At 43.1% G+C, this 9758-nt stretch overlaps 1 pseudogene across 1 annotated transcript; it reads right to left on the bottom strand.

Annotated features, from left to right (window-relative positions):
* Positions 1-3409: 3409 nt before the first annotated feature.
* LOC308366533 (asparagine synthetase [glutamine-hydrolyzing]-like) lies at positions 3410-7273 on the bottom strand (annotated as a pseudogene). The gene is made up of 8 exons: positions 7258-7273; positions 6734-6861; positions 6479-6605; positions 5318-5412; positions 5121-5221; positions 4731-4775; positions 3661-3874; positions 3410-3569 (listed from the first exon to the last, which is right to left on the bottom strand). The product of its transcript is annotated as an asparagine synthetase [glutamine-hydrolyzing]-like (transcript).
* Between the last annotated feature and the right edge of the window lie 2485 nt (positions 7274-9758).

Raw genomic sequence — 9758 nt, 5'->3', positions numbered from 1 at the left:
ACACATATTGGAACAACATAGGCACTTGACAAGCATGGTCATCAATACATTTATTTAGATAATAAAATGGGCAAACTGGGCACTGTATTTGTGTGTTGTGTTGTGTGTGTGAGACAGAGAGACAGTGAGAGGGAGGTAGACTAGCAAGGAAGTATAACATAAGATTAACAGAAATAAGGGTTAATGATGAAGAATACAAGAAGGATGAAATGAAAAAGAGAAATGGGTGGGACGATCAGATTGTCGTTGCTGTATCACAGAGGTAAATAAATGGAGTTGTAAAGTGTGGCCTATACAGTGGGGAAGATATGTATTTATATATATATATGTGTGTGTGGGGAGTGTGTGTGTGTGTGTGTATACAGTGGGGAAAATATGTATTTGACCCCCTGCCGATTTAGCAAGTTTGGCCACTTGCAAAGAAATGCATGATCTATAATTAAATTTAAAAAACATCCAGAAAACTGCATTTTATATATATATATATATATATATATATATATTTTGCATTTGTTGCAGCAAATAAGTATTTGAACCCCTACCAAACAGCAAGAATTCAGGCTCGCACAGACCAGTTATGTGCCCACAAGGCACACAGATTAGTCCTCGTTTGGCCTAACAAGGTACACCTGATCTGAACTGGCGACGTGTATAAAAGAAACCTGTCCAAAGAATCATAATACACACCTTCAACCTCAACATCAGGAGATAGACCAAAGAGTGGTCCAAGGACGTCAGATATAAGATTGTAGACCTGCACAAGGCTGGAATGGGCTACAAAACCATCAGCAAGCAGATGGGTGAGAAGCAGACAACTGTTGGTGCATTTATTAACAAATGGAAGCAAAATACAAACAACTGTCAATCGCCCTCAGTCTGGGGCTCCATGCAAGTTCTTTCCTTGTGCAGTATCGGTGATCATCCGAACCGTGCGGGATAACCTCAGAACTACACGGGGGGAGCTTGTGAATGATTTCAAGGCAGCTGGGACCCCAGACCCCAAGAACAGCATCCCCACTGTCAAGCATGGAGGTGGAATCATTGAAGCTGTTTCTCTGCCAAGGGTACAGGACGACTCCGCCACATCGAGGCGACTATGGATGTGGTCATGTACCATGGAATATTGGGCTTGAACCTCATTCCCTCCTGAGGGATTTGGAGAGGATCTGCAAAGAGGAGTGGACCAAAATCCCTCCTGAGATGTGTGTAAACCTGGTGACCAACTAGAAGAACAGACTGACGTCTGTGCTTGCCAACAAGGGTTTCTCCACCAAGAACTAAGTCATGTTTTGCTAGGGATTCAAAAACGTATTTGCTGAAAAATAAGCAATGCAACAAATGCAAATCAATCCATAACTGTTATAAAATGAAGTTTTCTGGATGTATTTGTTGATATTCTGTCTCTCATTGCTAAAATAGACCTACCATTACAATTATAGATCACACATTCCTTTTCAAGTGGGCAAACCTGCGAAATCGGCAGTGGTTCAAATACTTATCTTCCCCACTGTACATTTGAGTAGTCCTCAGGTGGAGATAGCAGCCTTCAACCTACAGTGGCATCCTCTGAGAGGAGGCTTGGGCTCCCATCACTCACTGTAATGACATCATGAAGACTTCATGACTGCAAGAGCAAGTCCAGACAGTCTCTCGTCAGACATACTGGATCAGATTTGGACAGGTTTTCAGCTTTCGCAATGTCAAAAAACACCTTTCACATGAACAAGTGGTAATTGGCAATGTGAGACAGATGCAAAAGATGCATTGAATGATAATATTGTAGCGATGAGTCACTCACATCATGTTAACACGGAGAATATAGACACAAAACAGGGGGAAATTATTCACCAATTCATATAGCTGACATAGCATAAGGGTAGACGCATACAGCAGGAAAACTAAACAGGGCATTTCATATAACACGCAGACTCATAATCACCAACAGAGGAGGCACACACAGACTTTAGGATTGCTTCTCAAGGCTTAAAGCAAGACACTGTAAACAAAATTGCTGTCTTAATTGACTGCAATCTCAGGTTTAACGCCATGTGAAAGCAATAACTATAACTGCTTTATATCATCTTAAAAACATAGCCAAACTTAGAGGCCTTATGTCAAAACATGACTTAAAAATCTCATTGACACCTTCATCTACAGCAGATTTTATAACTGCATTGGTCTTCTCACAGGTCTTTCCTAAAAAGACCATCAAACCATTTTTTTAAATGCAGCTGCTAGAGTTTTTATGAAGATCATTCCAATACTTACCTTGATACTAATATAGTTTTCATTATTATGTTTTCATTAGTGCATAATTACTTGTAACTATTAATCGTTTTCGTTAGCTTAGAATGAGATATTTTTAACTACATAGGGAGAGATCGTCTTCCACGGAGTTTGCCATGTCCTCACCACTAGATGCCACCAAAAGCTACACACTGTACCTTTACATGTTTTTTCTGTGTTACAGTTTCTTACGAGTAGAGCATAACACAGCGTAACAGCAAACAACACATGCGGAGCACGTCTCTTTTTTTTGAGGAATTCGATTTTCCTCAGTAAGCGTGAATTTAACTACTAGCCTACATCAGCTTGTGAAGAGGCTTCACACCGTTAGCGTGTTTAGGCCTAATCATGTTCACCACCGGTTAAGTGTTGTGCTATGACCACAAAGACATCGCCAATCATAGCTTAAGCTCAGGGCGCATGGAGAAATTGCACTGCCAACCCCAACGTATACCGCCCATCACCTTGTGTGATCCAAGGTTTGAAGTGCACTTGTTTGTAACTGTGGCTTATTATTAGTACATTTTCTTCATTGGTGTCCAGAACATCTTTCTTTTGATGTGCTGATGCTCCTTCTCCACTCTACTGCAAGTATGGAATTATCCGGTCTCTCTAGCTTTCATAACGTGGAACTAAACCTCATTGTTCTAAACCACTTTTCACAACCTTTCAAAACTGGCTTTGGTTTAAAGAGACGTTTATATTAGTAACAATTACGTTTGACATCACTGAGAGCTACAGAAAAACTATGTATTTTTCAGTGGACACCACAACATTCCTATGTAGAATATTTTTTCTACAGATCTGATGATTATTAAAACATTAATTTACTATACATTTTTTTAAGGGAGTGATGCCTCAGCTACCTCCTGGAGGCATCTTGGTTTTAATAGCGCATAGAATATTTACAATAGTGCAATTAAGAGTCAGCTTAGGCCCAGATTCACAAGATGAAGGGATTCAGAAGAAGGGGGTCCGGAACACGGCATGGGGTGTAGTATGTGTGTGAGTAGATAAAGGGGGTTCTAGCCCAGTGGACTCTACCACTCCTTGTTTAGTTTGCAGATGGGAGAGGGGTTTTAAAGTCTGAATTGTAGATAGACAGGGTTCTGGTGTAGGGGTTCTACTGGTCCTTGTCGGGCTTGTAGATGGACATGGTTCTGGCAGAGGGGTCGGTGGCTTTGATCCAGCGGGGCATCCAGTAGTGGGGTGTCCACTCGCAGCGCCCAGGGTAGAGCTCCTCAAAGATCTGCCTGAAGTAGTAGCCCTCCTTGGTTATTCACCTGTGTGTGTGAGAGAGAGAGGGAGAGAGAGAGAGAGAGAGAGAGAGAGTAAACCTCTAACTCAATGTGCTCCTGGTTTATCAGGACTCACACATGAGAACTTGTGTGTGTGTGTGTACCTCAGACTCAATGTGCTCCTGAAGGCTGGTGTACCAGGACTTCTTGTTATGCCGTCGCTGAAGGCCTCCTTGCGTCTCCACAGAATATCGCCTGGGATTAGGTCCTCACCCACAAAGGCACTACACAGCAGAAACTTCTCCACACCATCCTGGGGACACAGACACACACACATAGATGAAACACATACACGCACACACACACACACACACACACACACACACACTCACTCTCATACAGAGAAAACACTTGTAATCTCTAGTAGTTAAGACAGGTAAAATTCACCTTGGATTGGGAACACTCAACTCCTCAGAACAAAATAACGTGAATGTTCTATTTATTTAAAGTGTCTTGTGAGTGATTAGGGGATAGGGAATAACAACAAATACTCAAGAGTCCACAGGCCACAGAGTTAATATCTAGTCCACATGAGAAAGCAAGGTGCGCAAAACATAAACGCGTCAGTTTATCCACACAAAATAATATAAGGGAACAATGCTCCACGAGCTCCAACGTGAATTCACTGTCCCTGTCAAAAGTATATTCCACGGCAATTGTCCAAGAAGCAAAAAGATAATCCTTCCTTAAAAAATGCCACCAGCGCAAAATAAGGAAAAAAGGGATCGCTCTCACCTCCTTAGAGTGCTCGTCGTATACAATCCTTAAATAGGGCGGGCTGTATAAGGCTTAATCCGTTTTAGATTGTCACTGCAATATATATTCCGGTCTTTGCGGTAGTTCACGAGGACATCGGGAAGGTTTCGCCATTGGAAGCAACTACCTCCATTCATCCCCCCTCTCGGGTTTCCGCGTCCCATTTAAAAAGAAAACATGTGATGGCGCATAGCGCAGCAATAGGACAGACAGGGAAAGGGAGTGAGCGAGATGGTGAGTGACTTGAGAAAACCTATCCTCTGCCCTAGCCTTCCTTGCTCTACAATCTGCTACTCTCATAGGGGAACAATCGAACACATTAATAGAGATCTTATATTCAATGATTACAATCATTGAAAAGCAGAGCCATATTTATGTGGCTGATGTCACATAGTAGTGAATCTGTGGTCCAGGAAAGGCACTCTGAGCTCCAGCCTATGAGAGGACCAGAGGGGGGAGAGAAGGAATGAGAATGGGGTCTGTACATGCCATTATTTTATTCATTACACAGAAAGGTGTGCATGAGTGAATTCATGGTGTGTGATGTGTGTGTGAGAGAGCATTCTGAGCGTTAAGTGTATGGGTGTGAGTAGGTGGCTGTGCTGTACACAGTATGTTTGTATCTATGTATGCGTGAGTATGAGTGAGTGTGTGTGTGTGTGTGTGTGTGTGTGTGTGTATATGTATGCGTGAGTATGAGTGAGTGTTTGTGTGTGTGTGTGTGTGTGTGTGTGTGTGTGTGTGTGTATGTATGTGTGAGTGTGTGTGTGTTCCTCTTATCCATGAGCAGCAGTGGTGTGGTCTGCCCTCAGCACATCAAACAAGTAGAGCTACTTCATCAGACGAACACTTTTTTCAGCTGCTGCTTTAGGGGATGGAGCCTGAACACACACACACACACACATTACACTAAAAAACTTTGTGGATGTGTGTATTAGTGTCTGTAATGGCTGTGTTTGTGTGCGTCTCCTTTGTACCTTGTGGAAGAATATGTATCCCTGAGTGAGTTCATCTGAGAAGATGACCACACTGTCTGTCTTCTCACGGATGAACTTGGACACCAGGTACATGCCTGCGCAAACACACACACACACACACACACACACACACACACACAAACATACACACACACACAGCAGATGAGGCACACGTCTTTAATCTTAAAGTGCTGATAGAAATTAGTTTTCTACTATATATATATTGGAAAACACAGTCTTATATACATAATGTTTAAGGGGTGTTACCATTGATTCAAAATAGGCCATGGCTGCAGACACCTTTGTCCCAAACCTGGGGGGAAGGGAGTTCTCACCTCCATCCCCAGGTCTGAACAAAGAGCCCTCACCAAGAAATGTTTAAATGCCAATAAAAGTAATATATTTATACTAGGTATAAATAAGTTGGAATTATTGCAACTAACCAGTCCCTCCAGTGCTCTAGATCAGAAATGGGCAGGGCTGTGAGTGAAAGCTAGCCAATAAAGAAATAAGGCAGGAAACAAAGTGATTCTTTGGCCAGGGGGTCATAAAGTCAGGTGATCAGAGGACCCCTCTCTGATGTAACCTTCCTACGGAGGTGCAGATGGTTAATTGTGTATCGGACCTACCGAGGCGCAGATGGTTACGTGTGTATCGTACCTATGGAGGAGTGGATGGTGGTGTGTGTATCGTACCTATGGAGTGGATGGTGGTGATGATGTGTGTATCGTACCTATGGAGGAGTGGGTGGTGGTGATGATGGTGTGTGTATCGTACCTATGGAGGAGTGGATGATGATGTGTGTATCATAACTATGGAGGAGTGGATGGTGGTGATGATTATGTGTGTATCGTACCTATGGAGTGGATGGTGGTGATTATGTGTGTATCGTACCTTTGGAGGAGTGGATGATGATGTGTGTATCATAACTATGGAGGAGTGGATGATGATGATGTGTGTATCGTACCTTTGGAGGAGTGGATGGTGGTGATGATGATGTGTATCGTACCTTTGGAGGAGTGGATGATGATGATGTGTGTATCGTAACTATGGAGGATCAGATGGTGGTGATGTGTGTATCGTAACTAGCGAGGATCAGATGGTGGTGATGTGTGTATCGTAACTAGCGAGGATCAGATGGTGGTGATGTGTGTATCTTACCTACGGAGACGCGGATGGTGGTGATGTCATAGCACTCCAGGTGGAAGATAACTTCCTTTACGACTTTGATCCCTTCCTCAGGGGTAAAGGACACCTCGTGGTGTTCACTGCCTATGTATGCAGCCACCTGCCAAACAACAATAATCTAAACAACAACCCTTTTTGTACTGGTGAACTGAGGCCATGATTTTACTCCTGCAACTGCAGTTCTGTGAAGGCATACGGCGTACTAACATGGTGATGAGACCCAATCACCTTGCGTGCAGCCTGAATATCAGGGCTGTCCTCAGCGCCGATGAAGAAGGTCTGGACGGGGTACTTCCACCCCTCCAGCTTGGACAACTTTACCAGTGTGGCTGCCACTAGACTGGAGTCCAGCCCACCTATCAGAGACAAGAATAGGAGTCAGTGGGCGGGCATAATGCTCCTTTAGGGCTGGGGGCGGGGTATTATTACAGCATCCAAAAGATTTTCCACCTATTAGAGACGAGAATACATAGATACATTTATACAGATACATTAAGAATATAGACGAGAATATACAGATATTCCAGATATTGTCTATAGTTATCTTATTTTGGCCACACAGCAGATGTCTATTGCTTTTACAAAGCCATTCCATTATTGGACAAACCATGGCAATTATTATGTGCTGCGGTGGTCATATAGGTATAGTCAGAGTTTTTTTTTATTTATTAATTTATTATTTATTTATTTTTATTTTCTGTTTGCTGATTTTCTGTCAACGATTCCCGGGACACTGAAACACCGGGGTGTACGAAATTTGGTGAGCATGTAGCCCCACTAGATTAGCGCAGAACCATTGATTTTCATTTTGATCCGTTGCACCCCCGGACTGGACCCCTTTTAAAGAGGGTGGGGCGATTCAGTTTTCTGTGAATAAGTCGAAAAACTTTTTTTTTTTGTATGTTGGTCTTAAGAGGCCACGTCAACCATTCCACTACCACTTATTTCATGTATAGCGCCCCCTAGTTACAAATGAAAAAGCAAAAATGGAGTGTTGTAAAAAATTTGAATTGTAAGTTGACAAGGTCAGAACTGCACGAAATCAGAGATGTGGGATCATTATGACACCTTCTGATTGCACGTTAAGTTTCGTGGAATGCAATACATTGATTTAAATGGTTATACACCAACTGGCCTGTAGGTGGTGCGACACAGTTTTCTTTGAATATCCCGAGAACCGTAGGGCCCAGGAGGGCCAAATTGTTCTTGTATGTTTGTGTTAAGGGGCCCTGTCAACCCATACCATAATCAGTCATTACATGTAGAGCGCCACCTAGTTAAAAATTAAAAAGCAAAAATGAGGTGTTTTAATCGCATATATGTCAAAGTGCTCGAAAATTACCAAATTTGCCAGGGACATCAAGCCTGTAACCGTCCATCTTCAGTAGAGTTGTTGTCCATGGATAGAGCAAAATTGCTCTGTAGCGCCCCCTAGAATTGCCAAAAACCTTGCCAAACCAAACCAAAACTGCAACAAATACACACACATACACCGTAGACATTTGTATGCACACATACACACACAGTAGACATATGCACACATGCATGCACATGTACATACACAGGTGCACACACAGGCACATACACAAACACACAGACACAGACACATAAACACACACACGCACTCCCTTACGTGCATGCATCCACACACAAGCACACCTACATGCATCACTGCACGAAAAGCAAGATTATCGGGCCTGTATACGCCGTGATACAGCCGCGAATGATCACCATTCCTGGCTGATCGCGGACATTCCCCCGAAATATCCGTCTGCCGCATACGAACGGAATTTCCCGGGAAGGAACCTGCGAGGGGAGGGGGGCCGATGTGTTTAGCATTCTCACCTCCCGCTGACAGGGGTGCGAAATGCTCTTATTAGCATATTGACTGTCAGCAGTCTAGCCACACACACCCTGCTGCAGCCATTGGTTGAAAACGACAAGGAATTGAATTAAAACGTCTTGTGATGAGACGGAATGAGATTTTGTCTATAGGTCAGCTTTCAACTGACAAAACGTATCCCCTCCCATTCACAGCTATTGCCCCATAAAAACGAAATTAAAATGTACACGATAATAATTTAATTAATATTCTGTATTTAGGGTTTTGCTCCGGGGTTATCACATTTCTTGATTCGCCTTCCGTTTTCAGAGTTCTGTCTTTAGGGTTTTTTTCATTTTCAGAGTTCGAGGGTTGCAATGTACTTTCGAGGCTGTTCCACTCATATTCCGGAGCTTCCTCTCTGTAATGTTCTTGAGATTCACTTTTGGCATGTAATTGATGAGTCGGGCTTACTCTGATATTGAGATAGTCATTTCGCAACTTGAGACATGTTTGCCACTGGTAAATATCTAACCTGTCTCTTTTCAGGTAGATTTTGAAATCTTACGCGAGCTTCGCGAGATCCGAGCCTGCTCTCTTCAGGTTTGTGGTACTGTGTACCTAATGGTGCTGTGTCTAACCGCTTAAGCCACCTTTGCTGGTAAGGATCTAGCTCGTCGGTGCGACCAAGTACCTGGTTTATCATTCCTCCCTCCTCTGGGGTATTTCTCTTATTTTACTGGAGCGTGCGAATTGGGAATTGTTTAGTAGACTTATATGTGACGTTTTAATTATGTTCACGTAAAGGCCCCCGAGGCAACATTAGAAACTTCAGACTCGAATAATTAACGTTCAATTTTTGGTCTTTTTTACACGTAGTAAGTTTCAATAACACCATACCATTACATATCAACATTCACAGTGGTGTAGTGGTCCCTGGAGAAGTGTGTATACTGTTTATTTATTCATACAGCACAGGATAAACACCCTGTTTTGGGAAGTGGGTACACCCAATGCTGACTGAAAAATAAGTGGGTATACTCCGTATACCTGCGTATACACTGGACTACACCACTGGACATTCAAGGAGCAAAGATACGACGTCGTTGTGTGGTGAGAACTGATAAAAAAAAAATTGCCTGCCTGGGGGGCACTGTGGCGCAAGCCGATAAGCCCCCCATATACGGGCTTCATTGCCCGCGGGGACACAGGTTCGATTCCGGCCTGCTGTCGTTCTCCCGATCCTCTCCCCACGTCTTCTCCGCCTCGCTTCCTGTCCACAACTCTTTACTGTCCTGTCCAAATAAAGACATAAAAGCCCAAAATAAATCTTAAAAAAAAAAAAAAAATAATCGCCTGCCTTCTGTTTTCCACGGTAGATCGCATGTTATGCTAGAAATGGCTTAGCATGGGTGGGATGGGGAAAGATAA

The sequence above is a fragment of the Sprattus sprattus genome (assembly GCF_963457725.1).
Source record: "Sprattus sprattus genome assembly, chromosome: 6".
In the NCBI taxonomy this organism is placed as follows: domain Eukaryota; kingdom Metazoa; phylum Chordata; class Actinopteri; order Clupeiformes; family Clupeidae; genus Sprattus; species Sprattus sprattus.
The sequence above is the reverse complement of the archived record's forward strand: the minus strand, read 5'-3'. Positions and strand labels throughout refer to the sequence as shown.